The 19,677-nt window shown below is 43.5% G+C and overlaps 1 pseudogene; it reads right to left on the bottom strand.

Annotated features, from left to right (window-relative positions):
• Positions 1–12,302: 12,302 nt before the first annotated feature.
• LOC142844502 (myeloid leukemia factor 2 pseudogene) lies at positions 12,303–13,783 on the bottom strand (annotated as a pseudogene).
• Positions 13,784–19,677: the final 5,894 nt, after the last annotated feature.

Here is a 19,677-nt window from a genome sequence, read left to right as displayed (position 1 = left end):
TTAATAGAGTGTTTGCTTAACATGCATGAGGTCCTGACTGCACCATGAAAAGCAGGGCTTGGTGGCATACTCCTGTAATTCCAGTATTTGAAAGGTGAAAATGAATATCAGTAGTTCAAGGTGACCTTTAGCTACATGGTAAATTCTAGGCCAGTCTGAAGTAAATGAAACCCTGTCTTCTCAGAGTGCAGAAGGGCACTCAGGCAATGATCTCCACCAGAAAGGTACAAATCATCTTGCTCAACCGGTTTTGTGGATGGTAAATTTTAGGATTTAAGGATGAAAATCTTAAAGGTGTGGTGGCACACGCCTTCAATCCCAGCACTTGGGAGGCAGAGGCAGGCGGATCTTTGTGAGTTCAAGGCCAGCCTGGTCTAGAAGAGCTAGTTCCAGGACAGGATCTATAGCTATAGAGAAACCCTGACTCGGAAAGCAAAAACAAAAACAAAAAAGAAAGAAAGAAAAAAGAAAATCTGGCAACTGGTGTTCTTTCTTTTTAAGCAGTTTTGTCTACTCTGGTAGCTGTAACAAAGAACCAGAGACAGTCGCAATTTCTTTCTCGTGGTTCAGAGGCCTGAAGTCTCTGAGATCAGTGAGGCAACATCATTGGTTCTGATGAGGATTCTCCTCTGGATTCCCTAAGGGTCACTGATTCAGGTGTCCCACCCATGAGGACTGAAGAGTGCACGCATTCTTTCTAGTTATCATGTGGGCTTTCTTGCATCAAAACCTCTGGTTTGGGTTGGGCCTGTGCCCTTCTAGGGAAGCATCCATTTCCTAGGTAGGACTCATTTTCCAGCAATCCTTTCTGGCCTTACAAAACCAGCTGGTCCAAGAACATTAGGCATCCAGCTACACCTTCCGACATCACAGTGGCCCAGCAGGCACACTAAGAACCAATTACTATTTATTGAGGGAGCAAACATCTCAGGATAGTCAAGGCCTTCTCTTGAGAGTTTAGCCCGCTACACTGCTCAGGAGTAACTTGCACGACAGTGCCTGCTAGGACCTGAACGCAGTGGTGGTTTTCTCTCACTTTGTGCTAGGCTAGCTCCCGGTGACCTGGCTCATTATTATTTTCTTTCTGCTCCTCAGTTCTACTTCCTATCATTACCACCTTTTAGAGCTGACCTCAAAGCAATTTCCCCGGCTCTGGCAAGAGGAGCGCACAGTGAACTTTTCTTTTGTTCTCCTTCCTCGCGATCCACTTTTGAGGCCCGGCTGAAGTTGCCAAGGAGTTCAAATGGCCCCCGTGCTCTCGCCAGTAGGATTCAGAGGGATTAACCATTCTTCCCGCACCCCTTCCAGATGCTCGCCTCTTTCCCTGAGCTCTTCTCCCCTGCTGTCTGTTCCTTTGTCTGTGAAACACATTTTCTCCTATTATCACCTTGTTCCCTGCCTGCTTCGAATGGCTTCGGCTCATCTCTTAACAGAATCAAGATGTTGCCATTAACGGTCTTCTCGTTTTTAACAGCTTAGAGTCACTTCTTTATATTTAGTCTTCCCCCCCCTTCCCTCCCAAACCACATAATCATCTCTGTCTCAAATAAAGTTTTATAGCCATTTCATAACCGTGGCTTTATAGTTGCTATCAAAAAAAATTAAAAAAAAAAGCACAAGAGAAGGAGATAAAAGAAACAAAGGGAGGAAAAAAAAATAAAATAAAAGCTGAAGAGGTGAGGGCTTCTCTACTAATTGAGAAACCGGGCCAGCGTCTTCTGGACGCCTCTGTGAAGGAATCCAGGGGACCTTAGTCTTCAAGCCTATGAACTGCAAGCTTGGTGGTCCGGTGAAGCTTTTCTTTAACTTTTATGGGTGGAGAGGAAGGTGGTCTCTCCTCTGAGGACCTGTTTTCCTTCCAAATAATTAAAATCCTGTCTTAGAATCCTCCCGGTATCCTTCACGTTGGCTGTAAATCCTTCCACGGAATACAATTGCATGATAGATAAGAGTTTCGCGCATCGCATCCCCCACCACAGCTGAAATATTTACCCATATTTCCTAGCATTTTCTCTTCCCTCCTCATTTATTTTTATTTTCATTTAGCAAACTTAAATAACATTTCCATTACAATATCATTTATTGTTCCCCACGATGCCAGCTGAAGAAAATACAAACGACGCAAATCAACTCTGTTCCCACATAGTAATTAGACATCAAACAAGAAGAGAGTGGCAGTACGCTCCATTTTTTTGTCTTTACTAAACTCTTTATCTGATTTTGGTTAGACTCTCCAATTTCTCGCTGTTTTCTAAAAAGTCTCTTCCAGTCATGTAGAAACAGATCGGTTTTGCTTTAGTTTTGCGCTGGAATATCCCGCCTCTGTTCCACAGATCCAGCATGCCCAAAGCCAGACTCCATGTCTGTGTCCCCTCCACTCACACAAGGCTCCTGGCCCACGTGCATAGCTTCTGTCTTCCAGTCAAGTCCGGATGGAAAAGTTATCCCCTAGGTGGTGGCACCATTCCCTGGGCTGAGATCCTTGGCTGTATAAAGAAAGGGAAGGAGACCAACCAAGCATGCGTAGCTCTTGATTGGATGTGGTATGGTAAGCTGACTCACTCCTGATGAACCGTGAGCCAGAAGAAACTCTTTCTCCCTTAAATTGCTTTCTCAATCCGGGTGTGTTGGGAGAGGAAATGCAGTCAGGATTCCATCCGTCCTGCCCCCATTCTCTCCCTCCTGTCTCAGTCTCTGCTCCTAGACTAAGCTTTCATAGCTGTCTTCACCGAGCTGTCCCACACGAGAAGCCTTCAACGGCTCTCAGTGCCACCCAGACCAGAGTTAAGACAGGACACTCAGTTTCTGGGCCTCCCGTAATCTGGTTTCACCCACTTACCACAGGCGTTTCCTCTCTCCCTCTTTCTTACCCTTCCTTCCCACTCCTCAGTGCCCAGCCCAAGAACAGACCTCCCGCAGAACCCTCCTTTTCACGGAGGCCAGACTCAGAAAGGGGAGGCTTCTCTCCTGGCTTTCCTTGTGTGCTACAGGTACCAGCCACTTGTCACATGACACATGCTCAGACTTCAGCTCTGTGCTTGGCCTCCCAAAATGACTGCCAGCTCTAGGAGGAAAGAATTCCTGGATATTTTCTACTTCCTAGCTCCCCACCTCCAAAATGCTTGCTGCTTGTCATATACTGTCCACTAAAATAGACAGGAAATATCTGACTAATTTTCTTTTTCCTCCTGTCTAGATGCTATTCTCCATTCTTAACTCATTGCTCGCCACATTTCCCTTTCATTAAACCTGCTTCACTACTTCCCAAACATTAACACACTATCTTTATTAGTCATGGTAACCATCTAGAGCAGTGATTCTCAACCTGTGGGCCGTGACCTCTTGGGGGGCGGGAGTCAAACCAACCTTTCACAGAAGTTGCCTGAGACCGTGGAAAAACAGATATTTACAGTTCATAACAGTATCATACTGCAGTTGCGAAGTAGTAACAAAAATAATTTTATGGTTGGGGCTTGCCACACATGCAGAACTGGATGAAAGGGTCCCAGCGTTAGCCAGGTTGAGAATCACGGCTCCAGATCAAGAGTATCTTTTCCAATACATGGAAGAGGAGCTGAGGCTTACAGAGTTGTAGTGACTTGCTCCAGGATACAAAACGGAACTCAGAATTTGCACTCAACACCATAATGCAGAAGCTCAGATTTTCCCTGTTTCACTCCTTGGCATCCCTAAACTGTGTGTTTGTATGCAGACAGAGCATGCACTCTCTAGAGAACAGAGGCCAGAGGCAGTGACGAGGTCAGGGTGGTTTATTAACTGTCCCCTCGTCCCTATTTAGCCTCAGAAACCTGCACTGCATTTTAATAATGACCCAGAGATGATAATTTTATTTTGGTCAAAAGCTCGTGTATTTACATATAAATGAAAGGCAAGGGGAGATTTAGATTGTAGAAAGGGGGAAAAGGGGTAGTTTTCCTCATCAGAATAAGGCTTCTTTGGCGACAAACAGAATGTGCTCTTAGAGGCGGAAGAAATGTTACCGACCATCAAACACTATCTCCTCCTAAATGAGGCAGAATCAGGCCCAGAGGGTGACCGACCCAAGGTCCAGCAGGAAATGAGAGACAGGGCAGAAGAAGCGCCCAGGGTTTCCATCTCTGCCTCAGCCCCTCTGCACATCCCATCTCTTCTGTCCCCGTGCATCTCAGCTCTTTAAACCAAAACTCCTTTGTCACGCACTAGGTGGCTCCCATGCGCCCCTGGTGCCGCTGTAGCAGTTCCGTAGCCTATCCGAAGCCCCGGGGAACACTGATTTTTAAATGCAGGGACTGTTCTGTTGTAGACACAATTTAGGAAGTCTCAGATTAAGGCTATAGTCATCATGGGATTTGACATGTCCCTCAAAGTTTACCCTACGAAGACCATGGCGACCAATCCCTTTCCCGTGCATTATGCGACTTATGAACTCTTCCCTGGCTCAGTCCCTCCCCCTCTTATGATTTCTTCATACTTTCGGTGAGTTTCTGGCTCTTCTCAGGAGACAGGAAGGAATAACATTAGATCCCATCAGATGAATCTTTTTTTAAAAAAATCTTTCATAGAGTCTTGGTGATATTTTGAATTTGCCCCCGTTAATCAGTCATAAAAACCAACATTTTGATCAGGGAGGTCCCACTACCTTTGCACAGGTTTACTGCGTATTCATACACCCCTTGTAATCCTCATTCTTTCATTTGCCCAGTCATGAGAAACTCTGTCATGTCTGTATTAGCTTTTGCATCACTGTGACCAAAAGACCTGTAGACAATGTAAAGGCAAAGAGATATTTTTGGGGGGGGGGTTTAAGATTTCAGAGGGATTCCATTCCTGGTCACTTGGTTTCGCGTTTCCAAGAGTGTTAAGAGGCAGGATATCGTGCAGCAGGATCTTGTGATGTAGGTTCAGAGTGCTAGGCAGGAACCAGGAGCCAAGTGTTTTCTTCAAAGGCCAGCATCCAGTGACTCTCAACTGGCCCACCCTCCAAGAATTTCCACGACCTCCCAAAATAGCACCACCCAGCTGGTGACTGAGGATTCAAACATCTGAGCCCGATGGGGGTAGGGATGGCATTTTCATATTCAGGCCGTGATGATGTCCAACAAAGTGTCAGGCATTGTCCAGACACTCGGGACTAAATGACAAAAACTGTACAGAACACATTCGCCTTTCTAGGACTTACAGACCATACGGACCTCTAAAACCCTGCGTGTTTTGCCTAGAGTTAGAGAGCTTCGATCCACTCATCTGACCTAGCAGATCATAATGACATGTCTAGACTCCGGCTTATAGATAAAGACAATCTGAACGTTTCTCTTAGTGTGGTTTAGCTATCTCTAGCTAGTCATTGTCAGGGAATGGAAAGACCGGCACTGTAGGCATGTTAAAGACATGACCATAGAAGAGACAGCTATTGGGGGGAAAGATGGACTAAATGGGACCAACAGGGGACAAGGGAGTGTAAGGGAGAGAATCAAACAGGATCAAAACACATTTTATATGCAAAACTGTCCTAATGAAAGTATTTGTCACACGTAATTAATATGTGCCAATAAAAATCTTTAAAATATATCTAGGACCAGGGAGACAGATCATTGCATAAAAACACTTGCTGCCTACCCCTCAAGACCCGAGTTTAATCCACAGAACCTATGTTAACAAGCCAGAGGCCACGGTGCTCACCTACAGTCCCAACGCTTCTACTGTGAGATGGCAGGCAAAGACGAGAGAACCGCTTAGAAGCTCCTAGGCCAAGTAGCCAGTGTGCTGCACTGTGGAAGTAAGAAGAGACCCTGCCTCAGCAAGGCAGAGGGTGAAAACAGACACCCGAAAGATGTCCTCTGACCTCTGCAAATGCATTGTGGAATGCACGTGGATACAGATGGAAGGATTAGATAGATAGATAGATAGATAGATAGATAGATAGATAGATAGATAGATAGATGATAGATGATAGACAGACAGACAGACTGATAATCTATCTCAGACTGGAAGTTTTAGCTCAGTAATAGGGTACATACATAACAATGACAAAGCCTTGAATTCAATTCCAAACACCAAACAAAACAATTTCTAAAAATGTCTAAGGAGGATTGAGCTAATTAGTACTGTGAATAAAATTTTCAGAGACTCAGGCATAGATTAGAGTAACTGTAATATAATTTATTTAAATTTTTTATGTGTATGGGTGTTTTGCCTGCATATATGCCTGTGCACCATATGTTTGTCTGGACCTGTAGAAGTCAGGAGAAGGAAGGAATAATATCTGCCAGAACCGGCGTTGCAAATAATTGTGAGCATCATGTTGGTGCTGGGAACTGAACCAGGATCCTCTGGAAGAGTGGGCCAGTGCTCTTAACCACTGAGCCATGTCTCTAGCCCCTAATTTATTGTTTTTGGTTGTGTGTTTTGTTTTGTTTTGTTTTGGTGTGATTTTTTAAGGCAAGGAAAACATACTAGCTAAGAAGCCATGTTTAGAGTGTCCATTTGGAGACAAGAATGATTTTTTTAAAGCTGTCATTTGATGCTGTTAACTTTCTCAATAACACTTGCTGACTTATTCCGCAAACATTTACCTCTTACTATGCCCCATATTTTCAGAATGGGTAAAATTCAAAGGTAACAATATCAAGGTTTTTGCTTTTAATATCAGCTAAGTGGCGATTAAAAAAAAACCCATTTTATCACACATCAACCTAGTTGTCGTTGCTTGTGATTGCCCATCAGAAGTTACTGCTAAAGACACCACGTGCTTCCATTGCAGGATATAGAGAAATCGAGCAGGAACGGAGTGCAAGCCTCCCCGTTGCTGGCTAGTTTCCATAGTAACGGAGAGAGACATCATAACAGTCGTACCCAGCTGGGAGCTCTGGAAACTACACTACCAACCTGCAAGGCAAGCTATGGCTTCTGGTGCAATGCTGGTATGACTGTTATGGCTGTAACTAACTGCTTTCTGAGCAGATGTGAGGCCCATTCCACAGGTGGGAATTCATGCCTGCTACTGCACACCAGCCAAAAGCAATTGACTAGGGAGGTCATAGGCCCCAGGGGAAGCTAAGAACTGTTTTTTTGTTTTGCTTTTTTTTTTTGTTGTTGTTTGTTTGTTTTTACTAAATGGACATGTTTTCAAACTGCTTTCTAAATATTTATGCTTATCCCCATGTACTAGTACTGCTCTCAGCCTTGGTTAGAGAAGCTTCTTCTTTGGTTTGTAGTGGGCCATGGTTACTGCAGAGACTCATAATTGGTCGAAGTGATGAGTATAACTAACCGAGCGTGCGTCTCTATACTGGACACCTATATAGCCTCAGGGAACATTGTGAAGGAGGGAGAGAAGAAAATACAACAAGAAAGAGCCAGAAGATGGGAGGGCTGGTGTGAAATGCTGTCTTCTGTCTTCTGGACATGAGATGGCTGTTGTACTCGCGAGCTCACAGCTGCTCACACACCAACATTCTCTCATTGGCAGGGGAGGGGCTCATGACGTTCTATTCCCTGGGGTGCTATTGGAACTTAATGGGCGTTGATCATTTCCCTCGGTAGCATACCTATTGACAAGCTATCCACACTCAGGTAACTAACTCCCACTTATAGTCAGGCAAACAACCTTTAATAAGCTAAACAGACCACAAGCAAACAAAAAGCATGGAGATAAGAAGGGGTCGTTAGAAAGAAAAAGGGTTCAGCAGCAGTGATCGTGGGAATCAAAAGGAAACTCTAACACCAATACTGAGGTACTGAGGGGTGGGACCTTCAGAGGGTGAGTGGGTATCGGTGAGTTTGTGTGGGAGGCGCCCTCCTGATGGAACGGATGTGTTTATGAGAGCACGCAGTGCTGGCTACTTGCTCTCTGTCTTAGGAGGGTCTTGCAAGAAGGTGGCTGCAATGTTTAATCTTGATTGTCAACCTGATGATAGTCACCATGGAAACAAGCTTCTCCCTAGGTATGTCTGTGAGACGGTTTCTCAGTAGTGTTAGTTGAGGCAGAAAGAAAACGCTGAATGTGTACAGCACCATTCCATGGCATGGTCCAGACTCTTCACTGAATGAAAAAGAGAGCGAAGTAAAGCATTCGTCTCTAGCAACTTCCTGACTTTGGATACAATGTCTCCAGCTGTCGTAAGTTCCTGCTCTCATGATTTCCTCACTGGGCTGGACTGTGCTTTTGGATTTGAGTCAAAAGAAGCCCTTCCTTCCTAAAAATAAAAGTTGCCATTTTTTTTCCCAGGTTGCTTTTGTTGAGTATTTCATCACAGTAAGAAGAAAAGTAAGCGGGGCTAGAGAGGAGGCTGGCAGTGAAGGGCACGGGTCGCCCTGTGAGGCTCCGGTTCCGTTCCCAGCACCCTCTCAATGGCTCATTTATAAGCCTAGTTCCGGAGGATCTAGTGCTCTTTTTTAACCTCTGTGGGCGCCAGCCATGAATGAGGTGCCCATCCATACATTCTTGCAAGGCATTCATGTGCACGAATAAGTAGAGCAGAACTAACTAGTGCAGGGACCCTCTGCAGAACAGTGAGGTGCGCTCATCAACCGCGGGGTTTGCAGACTTCCTGATCTTGATCTTGGCCCCCCTAACTCTCAGAAGTGTGAAAAAGCAATGTTCAAGCCACTGTCTCCAATGTCCTGTTACTTCAGTTTTAGATGGCTCTGGTGGGTCTTCTGGGTGATAAAACATTCTTCCTTTTGAATTTTTAGTAGAGATATTTCTGAAGGAAGAAAAAAGCATTTCCTTGTCAACGATCTTTGAATACTGAGGTTCAACTTGTACAGGATGGATCCTTGATTCTTATATTTCCCAGTTTTCCAAGGAATAAATTGATTCCTTAGCATCCTCTAAAAGTAACCGAGTTTGTACGTTGCATTTTAAGTATTTTAAGCTATTTTGCATCTTTAGGGTTTTTTTATGTTATTTTAAATTACATGTATGGGGGGGTGTATGTAGGTGTAGTACCTATGGAGACCAGAGGAGGGCATCAGATCCCATGGAACTGGAATTACTGGCCACTATTATATGCCATGGGTGATGGGAACTGAACTTGGATCTTCTGCAAGAGCAGTAAATATTCTTGACGACGATTGAGCCATCTCTCCAGGCCCCTACTTACCATTTTAAAACTATTATGTTTACCTTTTGTGATCCTCATATTGTCCAACTTTGCCCAGTTGTGAATCCCATTGCTGAATTCTGAGCCCCTTTGATATATTCCCATGGTTTTTGTTGTTGCTTTCTTTCCAGAATACTATGTTCCAGGGTCATATTTTATATCTCTGTCTGCAATCTGGAACCAACCATTTCCCTAAGAGCTTCTCATTTATTTTAAATTGAGGAATGTCTTTTAGAGATGGCACGCTTAGTTCTAAGAGTGCTTATTACTGTATTTACTGATGTTGCTTCCAGATCTTTCCCTTTTCTTTCTTTTGTTTTTTTTTTCTTTTTTTCTTTTAGTGAGCAGGACAAAAAAATTGCACATCCCGAGAAAAGAAAATACATTGTAAATTCAAAATAGAGTTTAGAGGGAAGGATATTTTTTAATGGCTTTTTTGGTTTCACACTTGTGTCTTATTTTTAACTGAAAACCTTTCTTCCTAATGACATCAGCATCATTGCTTGTTTTCTTTCTCCCAAGCAGGAAGACATATGTGGTAGCGTTCCAATAACAAAGCGAATTTTGTGAGTACCAGTGCAGTATCTCATAACAGTTTAGAGGTTCTTTATAATCCGTCGGCTTTGGGAGATGTGCACATCCCAGAGATGATGTGGAAATTACTGTGTTTTTAATATCACTTGAAATGATTTCTTGCTGTGTGATTAAGCCATCAACTCTATTCACAAGACTCATTCATTTCATTCTGCTTCTGATTTTTAAGGGTTGCTTGTTATCATGAATATTTAATTCAGGTAAGGGCGAGTAGGTATTTACTTCAGCGATTTCAATATTTCACTTTTTTTCTTCTTGTTTGGGCGGCTCCTGATGAGAAGTTTGATTTAATTCAGACATGTCATTGTCTTCTATATGGAGGGCTCCCCTTACCTTTCCTAGTTCTTTGATTTCCTTTAGTTTGAATGATATGCCTCCAAATGATATTTTTGGTATTTTATATATGTTTATTTGTAGAATTAATTAATGTATTTCTAGATACAGATAATTAGGATGGTTGGTTTTCTTTGAACTTTCTGGATCTCTGGCTTAGTTATTATGGTTACTTTGGAAAAAATCTTGGTCATTATTACTTCAAATATTTCTACTCCATTTTCTTTCCCCTTTCCTTTTTTATCCCAGTCTTTCACAGTTACAGCTTAAAAAAAAAAACAAGATTTTTGTCCTGCACTTTTTGGTTATTCTGTTCTGCTTTCTTTTATTTTATGTATGAGTGTGTGTGTACCCTGTTCCTGCCTCGCGTCCATGGAGGCCAAAAGAGCTTGTCTTATCACATGGAACCAGAGTTATATAGATGGTTGGGAACCTCCATGCTGGTGCTCAGAACTGAACCAAGGTCCTCTACAAGAGCAGCAAGCACTCTTAACCACTGAGCCATCTTTCTAGCCCCTCCATTTCCCCCTAAATTGTTCCTTTTCTCTTTGTATTACAGCTTGGATGCTTTACTGACATCTTCTTTCCCTTCCATGACTCTTTCCCTGGCTGTGTCCAGCCCATGATGAACCCATTACAAAGGCGTTCTTCATTTCTGCTCGGCACTTTTTAGCTCCAGCATGGTCCTTTCATTTTGCCTCTTATTACACGTTGCATCTATTCTTGAGTATTATGCGCTTTTTCCAGAACCCATATTCTCTTTCCTTTGCCACTTTAGACTGTTTCTTTTCTCTTGTGCTTTCGTGTGTTTTATGACCTTTGTTGAAACTTGGACATGATGTATCTTGTGTTTATTGTGAAATTGTGTCCTAATCCGATAGTTGAGCCCTAGCCCTGGTCCTTGGAGTCTTCAAATTCCTGCAGTGCTAGCAGTGTTTTGGATTTTCTTAAAATTTTCTTTTTGAGTGGAGTCTGCGTCCTTCTACTATAATCCACAATAATTTTCCTGGAGCCCTGCTGAAGTGGTGTGTGTGTGTGTGTGTGTGTGTGTGTGCGTGTGTGTGCGTGTGTGTGTGCGTGTGTGTGTGTGCGTGCGTGTGTGTGTGCGCGTGCGTGTGCGTGTGCATGCGTGTGTGCGTGTGTGTGTGCGTGTGTGTGTGCGTGCGTGTGTGTGTGTGCGTGTGTGTGTGCATGCGTGTGTGTGTGTGCGCGCGTGCGTGCGTGTGTGTGTGCGTGTGTGTGTGTGTGTGCGTGTGTGTGTGTGTGTGTGCGTGTGTGTGTGTGCGTGTGTGTGTGTGTGTGTGTGTGTGTGTAGGGGTTCTATAGTATTATCGTGAAATCTCAGCCTTTCAGTGTGGCTGTTTCTGAATCATTACTTTCCCAAGTGTTTCTTGGCTTCTACCTGCACTTGTTATTAGATCAGACAGAAGAGGGATACAAAATTGGATCTGGGTAAAAGTCCTTCCCCCAAGGGGGGAGCATGAGGTAGTTTTTCCAATGCAGGTCTTTGCAGTGGAGAACACTTTGAATTTGGTAAGATGGTTATATTTTCCCTCCCTCTGATAGAGGGACACTTTCCTGGTTCTTTTGCCCCCAACCCCAAGGGACCGACCCTAAGATACTCTCACATTCACACTAGCCCATTTTTCAGCCTCCATTGTTAAAATTATCACTTGAGGGTGTTCACCAATTTATGGATCCAGCCACGTCTGCTCCAGGCAAGTCAATGTTAGCTGTGGTTTTTACAATCACCCCCAAAAATGTAAAAAATATCTTGGATTAACTCTAACCAAGAAAATGAACAACTTGTATGATAAAAAACAACAACAAAAAACAAGCTTTAAGATACTGACGAAAGAAATCGAAGATACATCATGTCCAAGTTTCAGAAGATGAAAAGCTCTCCCATGCCATGTGCATGGATTGCCAGCATTAATTTAGTAAAAATGGCTACCCAAGCAAAAGCAATCTACAGATTCAGTGTAATCTCCATCAAAATTCCAGCACAGTTCTTCACAAATCTTGAAATGACAACATTCAGCTTCATATGAAAACACACACACACACACACACACACACACACACACACACAAAACTCAGGATTGCTAAACAGTCATGAAAAACCAAAGAACTGCTAGAGGCCTCACCAGCCCTTATTTCACAGAATTACAGTACTAAAAACAGCATAGTATTGGCACAAAGACAGACAGGTTGATCAATGGACTCAAACTGAAGATTTAGACATAAATCCACACACCTATGAACACCTGGTTCTTTTTTTTATTTTTTCATTCTCCTTTATTCCATAAACACCTAGTTACAAGTTGCACAAATCATTTATTTTATTAAGACGGAGAAGGTACAGAAAAGTGTCTTTTTCTGATGTGGGGTGGGAGAAGGGACTGAAGAGTTGAGAATAGTCTGCTCCCTCCACAGCCCTCACAGGATGATGGCATCTGCAGTGGGGCTCTGAAGAAGAGGTGGGCAAGGGTCCAGGGGAGCCGAGGGATGGTGATCCCTAAACCAGAGCTTGCACCCCAAAACCTTCAATGTGTGGCAGGGGCTCAAGGAAGATGAGATGTTGCAGTAAAATGAAAACTCAAGTTAGTGGAGTCAAGATGGGTGGGGTCACCATGGTGAGGGGAGAAAAGACGGAAAAAGGAGGTTGGGGCAGTAAAAGGTTCTCCCTGAGACCCCCAGGGAGAGGTAGGGGCCAGCTTGCCTGTTAATTTAATATTAAATTGGGATGAAGTTGGGAAGGACAACGTTATTTCACGGGATGATCTCTCAGCCTCTCAGCCTGTACAAGAGAGACTGAGAGCCTGGGGCCTTCACCAGTCATAGCGGTGGGACTGTCGGGAGGGGGAGTCCTCGGGTCCCTGGATAGCCAGGCAGGGAGGCCCCTCGCCCCTTCGTCCTCCACCCGCAGATACCTCATGCCATCGAAACTTCAGAGGACGCTGCTGCCTGATTTGGGATGTCTCCCTTCGCCATTCATCATCAAAGGCCGCGGCCTCACTTTCATCCAGGTTGATGTAGTCCTGCGGTTCTTCCTGGTCCCCTGTGCGGTGATTTTGGGAGCGCTGGAGGATGTGAGCCCTGTCCTGAATGTGATGGCCAATGGACATCTGTTCTAGACCACTGTCTAGACTCCGGGACAGTCCTCCTTGTCTCCTGGATCCCGCCTGGAGCAGAGCGCATCTCAGATGTCTCCTGAAAAACTTTTGGGGCTCTGTCCCCAGTGTTGGAGTAGGAGATGATGGTGGAGGAAGAAAAGGTCTGGCAGTTGCCTCCCGCGGCCATGTGTTCCATGTTCCCAATCATGTTGTTCATCATCCCAAACATGTCCATGAAGCCACCAGACATTCCCAGCATCCCAAAAGGAGAGACAGCCCCAGGCTGCATCCTGCGGCTGGCGGGCCTGGTTGCTGGCATGCTACCATCTGTGATGCTAAGAGAGGGGCTATAGCCAAAGCCACCTGACAACATGCGGCTCGTGTGCTGGCGGTGAATGGTGAAGGGGTCCATCAGGAACATGGGATGTTCAGGCTCCACGTCCCTCATGAAGCAGAACATCCTGATCTCAGCTCCAGGGGGCTCCACGCGGTCCCCTACTCGGGCTCAGCGGCCCATCCAGCCGGCCTCTTCTCAGGGCGCTGCAGGAGCAGGGTCGCGGCCTGGGAAGCAGGGATTGGTCCACGTGGGAGCTTCTCGCCTCCCACACCGCCTCCTGCCTCAGCTGCCGCCTCTGTACCCCCCACTCCCAAAAACCTGGTTCTTAATAAAGAAGCCAGAAAACATACTGGAAAAACGACAGCATTTTTAACAAATAATGCTGGCCAAACTGAATGGTTGCATGTTAAAAAGAAACCAAATATATCATACCTACCACCATTCATAAAATTCAACTCCAAATGGATCAAAGACATCAGCCTAAGATCAGGCACATTAAACTTGTTAGAAGAGAAAGTGTGAAATAGCCTTGAACTTGGTGGGTGCAGAAGAAGCCTTTCTGAACAAAACACCATTAGCACAGGCACTAAGATCACCACTTAATAAATAGGACCTCATGAGATAGGAAAGTTTCATGGCAAAGAATACCATCATTTGGACAAAGTGACTGACTAAAGAATGGGAAAAGATTTTTACCAACTACAAATCTGACAGAGGGTTAATATTCAAAATATATACAGAACTAAAATATAGATATCAAGAAAACAAGTAGTCCAATTAAAAATGAGGTACAGATCTAAACAGAGAGCTGTTACTAGAGGAAACCCAAATGATTAAGAAACAAAGAAATCTTCAACATCCTTAGCCATCAGGGATATGCAAGGCAAATCTAATTTGAGATTTCATCTTTTACCTGTCAGATGGCCATGATCAGTAAAACAAATGACAGCTCATGCTGGTGAGGATGTGGAATAAGGGAACACCCATCCATTGTTGGTGGGAGTGTAACTCATACAGCCGCTATGGAAACCAGTGTGGTAGTTCCCTAGAAGATGGGAATCGATTTACCTCAAGGTTTGGTTGTATCACTCAGGCATACACACAAAGGACACTTTATCCTACTATAGATTCTAAATGTTCATTGCTGCTATTTTCATAATAGCCAGAAGCTGGAAACAACCTAGTGTCTGCTAATGGATGAATAGATAAAGTAAATGTGGTACATTTTTACACAGGGTAATATTTATTACTCTTTTCAAAAAATGAAATCTTGAGATTAGCAGGTAAAGAGATAGAACTAGAAAAAAATCATCCTGGGTGATGTAACTCAGACCTAGAAAGACAAACATGGTGTGTATTTGCCTATATGTGGATGTTAGCTGTTAAGTCAGAAGTAAGGAAGCCACAATCTGTAGACCACAGTGGATGGGTGTACAGAACTAGGCAGGAGGGTACAGATCTCCCCAGAAAGGGAAATAAAGTAGATAGTCATGGATGGATGGGATGGGACTGGAGTGGGAGGATCAAATGGCAAGGGAGAGGGAAGAGGGGAGAAGGGAGGGAATATAGAGAGGGACAGCTAAAATTAAGGGCCATTTTGGGCCATATGGAAGCCTATATATGCTTCCTAATTATATACAATATATGAAAATGGTCTAAGTGAGATCCCCAAATAACGGGGCAAGGGAGACAAAGCCCCCACTGAACATCTTTCAACAGCAAATGAAGTTTCAGAACGAGGAATGGGTTACATTTAATTGAGTCGTTGGCTAAAGGGGTCTCATGGGAATCCTCAAAGAACCCAGGCAATTGCTAAGGCTATAAGTTGTTCCCCATAAACTGACAGCAGAGTCCTATTGCCAAAGACCACAACCACACAACTCATTGATTATGGAGAAGTCAAGCATGTGCCTTCACAGAGCCTGTACCCCTACTGGCTCCGCTCTTGGTGCTGGAAGGTACTCTGCACCCTACTGAAGGAGAATGTAGACACCTACACAGCTACCACCCTGCCGTGTGCTCTGCCTGCACAATATGCTAGTGGAATGGTGGTGCAGATCTTGAGGGAGTAATCAAACCAGCATCTGAGTTGACCATTTCTTGAGATAGAGTCCATACCTACCTGTGCTTGGGTGACTAAGAACTTGAGACTAGATAGCCAATGGAAAAACAAAAAACAAATACTACTGTTCTACCAAAGGAATGTAGCAATAAATGTATAATAATAATTATAGTATTAATTATAATAAAATAATAATGGATTGCTAGGAGGGCCTAACAAAAGTCTGCTATACTCAGAGAGCAGTGCCTTGCTCAGCCATCATCCGAGAAGCTTCCTCCTGCAGCAGTTGGGAACAAATACAGAGACCTGCAGTCAGACAACATACGAAGAGTGAAAGCCCTCAGACCACTCAGCCCTAAATGGGATGTCTCCATCAAATATTTCCCCTCAGAGCTCAGAAGAGAAGGCAGAGAGGAGTAAGAGCCAGAGGGAATGGAGAACACCAAAGAAACAAAGGCTTCTAACCACAGCGGGACTCCTGCACGTGTGAACTCACAGAGACCGCGGCCACAAGCCCAGGCCAGCATGGGTGAGCCCCGGATGGGGTCCTTGAGTCAGGAGGACAAATGGACACATGTTCCTGTCTCTAACACAGACGCTAGCTCCAACTGATAACCACTTGCAAATGGAAATTTAGTTTTCTCCGAGGAAGTTTCCTCCCTCCCTCCTTCCCTCCCTCCCTCCCTCCCTCCCTCCCTCCCTCCCTCCCTCTCTCCCTGTCCCTCTCTCCCTCTCTTCCTCATTTCTCTTTCTTTATTACCAGTCAAGAGTAAAATATTAATTGCTTCAAAAATACAAAATTATTTCCTATTGGAAAATTCACACAACCAATAAGAAGGGAAAGTGATTAATTTAGATCCAGAAAAGGCACTTTTGATAAACATTCAAACATTATCATAATCATTCATTTAAGAAAAAGGAATTTGCAGAGTACGTTTCAGGTATAGAAAGCTGCTGTTTTATATATAAAACTTGCACATATCATATATAACATTTGAATAAAGGAGGGAAAGGAAGGGAAGAAGTCAGCCATGCTGATATTTGGGGGAATGTTAAAGATACAGATGTTGGATTTTATTTTAGAAAAATAAACAGAAATAAAGCTCATAAAATCTGTGTATAGAAGGTAATATTCTAAATTGCTGAGAGGATGTATCTACCAAAAAATCAGAAAATTAATGATGAATTTTTTGAGTTTACATCCTTTTTCCCTTCCCTTTCCTCCCCCAACTTTTCCATGATGATGAATTTTTATTAAACTACAATGCTATTTCATACTATCTATCATCTATTGAACATTCTAGACAATTCGGTAAGATGAAAAAAGAATAGAAGTTAGAAAAATTAAAAGTTCCAAAACAAATCTTGTTTTCAGTCAACATATTTGAGTACACAGGAAATTTAAGAAAATCTAGCAACCACAGGCCTCCTTCATTAGAGACCTTCAATGCTGCTGGATACAACATCAATATAAAAATCAATCACATCTTTACATTCAAGAAATAGGCATTGGAAAAGATCATAATACAGCAATGGCTATAAAATTATAAAGAGTTGAGGAAAAATAATACCCATTAGACCAGCAAAATTAAGACTGATATTCCTCAACTTACTATGAGGAATATCATATTATTTTATATTCCAGTCAACCCATTGTGAAGATGAAAATACTGTAGACTGAAAATACATTCCATATACAAACATCATGGCTTAATAATGCAGTACACCGAAGTACACTGGTTGCATGCTCTCTCAGTAGTATGGATCCTAGATGCATGGCTTCTTGCTGCTACCAGCACCTCAAGAGAGTGCTGTGCTGTGTATTGCATAGTGCTAGACCAGGTAAAGATCAACATACAAAGTACGGTTTCTACTGAAGACACACTGGGTTCACTCTGTTGTGAAGCTGGGAAATCATAACTAGAATTTTTGTTAGTTGGGGACCAGCTGTCAGTAGTGAATAGCTCAAAGGAACCGAAAATGAACGTAAGAAGGAACTTCCGTAAACTAGGGATGGGAAAACAAATGCATACAACTGTTTTGGAAAACAATTTGATAACATTTGATGTAGAGGAAGATGTGCAAGTGTCACTGCCAGTGATTTCTCTTGGAGGTTGATGTTGAAGAGAAAATTTAATAGACATGCTCAAGGGTACACGCATGAAAGTATTTGCTGCTCCATCTTCTTACAGCATAAAGATTTGAGAGCAAAGTAAATGATTATCGGCAGGAGAATGGTATGTTTACACAGCAATTAGAACGAATGAATGAACTAAATCTACAAACTTCAGTTTCTGTAGGAAAGAAAGTATCAGAGAATAGTGTTTAATGAACATTTTGACAGCCTGTACTCCAGTGCTGTGTAGCCACATGCAAATGTAACAAAGCATTGCAGAGGAAAATGCTAAACACTGAATACCAGCAGCTGATTCCTTCCGGGCATAGAGGAGGAAAATGACACAAGGAGGGCCTTTGTGGAATATATATATATATATATATATATATATATATATATATATGTATATATATATATACACATATATATATATGGAAATACATATAAGGAAATGTATATTTCATTCTTGTACATGATTTGAAATGAGTATGAGAAAATGTCAATGTTTGATAAAGCTGTTACACAGTTATATTATTTTAAAGTATTCTGAGTGTTTGATATATTTTCAACATGAAAAAAAATCTTCTAACTGGGGACCTCGGCTTGGGCTCCTGGGAGCCACTCTAGGTTCAAGTCTCTTGCCAACCCTAAGGTGGCTCCCTTAACTAAGAATTGTGCTTCCATGCTCCCCTATCCAACCTTCCTTTATCCCAATCCTCCTTTTTCCCCAAGTTCCCCCCATCCTCCCCTTCTCCCTTTTCTCTCCCCATCTCCCCTTACCCTCATCCCACCCCACCCCCAAGATCCCAATTTTCTCTCCGGCAATTTTGTCTACTTCCCATAGGCAAGAGGGTAACTATTGGGCAGCTGAGGATAGGGAACCTGAAATGACCCTATCCTAGAGCAATACTGACGAATATCTTGCATATCATCATAGAACCTTCATCTGGTGATGGATGGAGATAGAGACAGAGACCCACACTGGAGCACTGGACTGAGCTCCCAAGGTCCCAATGAGGAGCAGAAGGAGGGAGAACAAGAGCAAAGAAGTCGGGACCACGAGGGGTGCACCCACCCACTGAGACAGTGGAGCTGATCTACTGGGAGCTCACCAAGGCCAGCTGGACTGTGACTGAAAAAGCATGGGTTAAAACTGGACTCTCTGAACATGGCGAACAATGAGGGCTGATGCGAAGCCAAGGACAATGACAACGGGGTTTTGATCCTACATAATGTGCTGGCTTTGTGGGAGCCTAGCCAGTTTGGATGTTCACCTTCCTAGATATGGACGGAGGGGGGAGGACCTAGGACTTACCACAGGGCAGGGAACCCTGACTGCTCTTTGGACTGGAGAGGGAGGGGGAGAGGAGTGAGGGGAGGGGGAGAAGGGTGGGAGGAGGGGGAGAAGGGTGGGAGGAGGGGGAGGGAAATGGGAGGCTGGGAGGAGGTGGAAACTTGTTTTTTTTTCTTCCTTTTCTCAATAAAAAAATTTAAAAAAATAAAAAAAATAAATTAAAAATAAATCTTCTAGAAAGGCTAATTTTTTTTAATAACATAGGTCACATTCAGGCTTGCAGAAAGTAGCATTTCTGCCATTGGACACTTCAATTTTCTTGGTTCTTTATCTCTTCCTTGGAAGTTCAGTTGAGGTTATGGCTGCATAAGCAACAGAATAGCAGTTTGAAAGGTCCTACAATCTACTAGTTTGCTTTGATAAACGTCACAACCAGAAGCCCCCGGAGGAGAAAGGGTTTGCAGCTTATAGTCCATCATCGAAGGAAACCAGGGCAGGAACTCAAGGCAGTAAGATTCTTACACAATCCAGGTCCACCTTCCCAGGCTGGCACAACCCATACCGGTCTGCACCCTTCCACATCAGTCAAGAAAATGCGCCATAGAAATGCCGTCAGGCCAATGAACGGAAATCCTCCCACTGAGGAGCCCTCTTCTCGGGTAACTGTGGTTTGTGTTTTCACAGAAACTTACCAGAACACACTATAATTAATGAGAGAAGT

Source organism: Microtus pennsylvanicus, chromosome 1, assembly GCF_037038515.1.
Source record: "Microtus pennsylvanicus isolate mMicPen1 chromosome 1, mMicPen1.hap1, whole genome shotgun sequence".
NCBI classification, from domain to species: domain Eukaryota; kingdom Metazoa; phylum Chordata; class Mammalia; order Rodentia; family Cricetidae; genus Microtus; species Microtus pennsylvanicus.
Note: the sequence above shows the minus strand (reverse complement) of the source record. Positions and strands in the feature narration are given on the sequence as shown.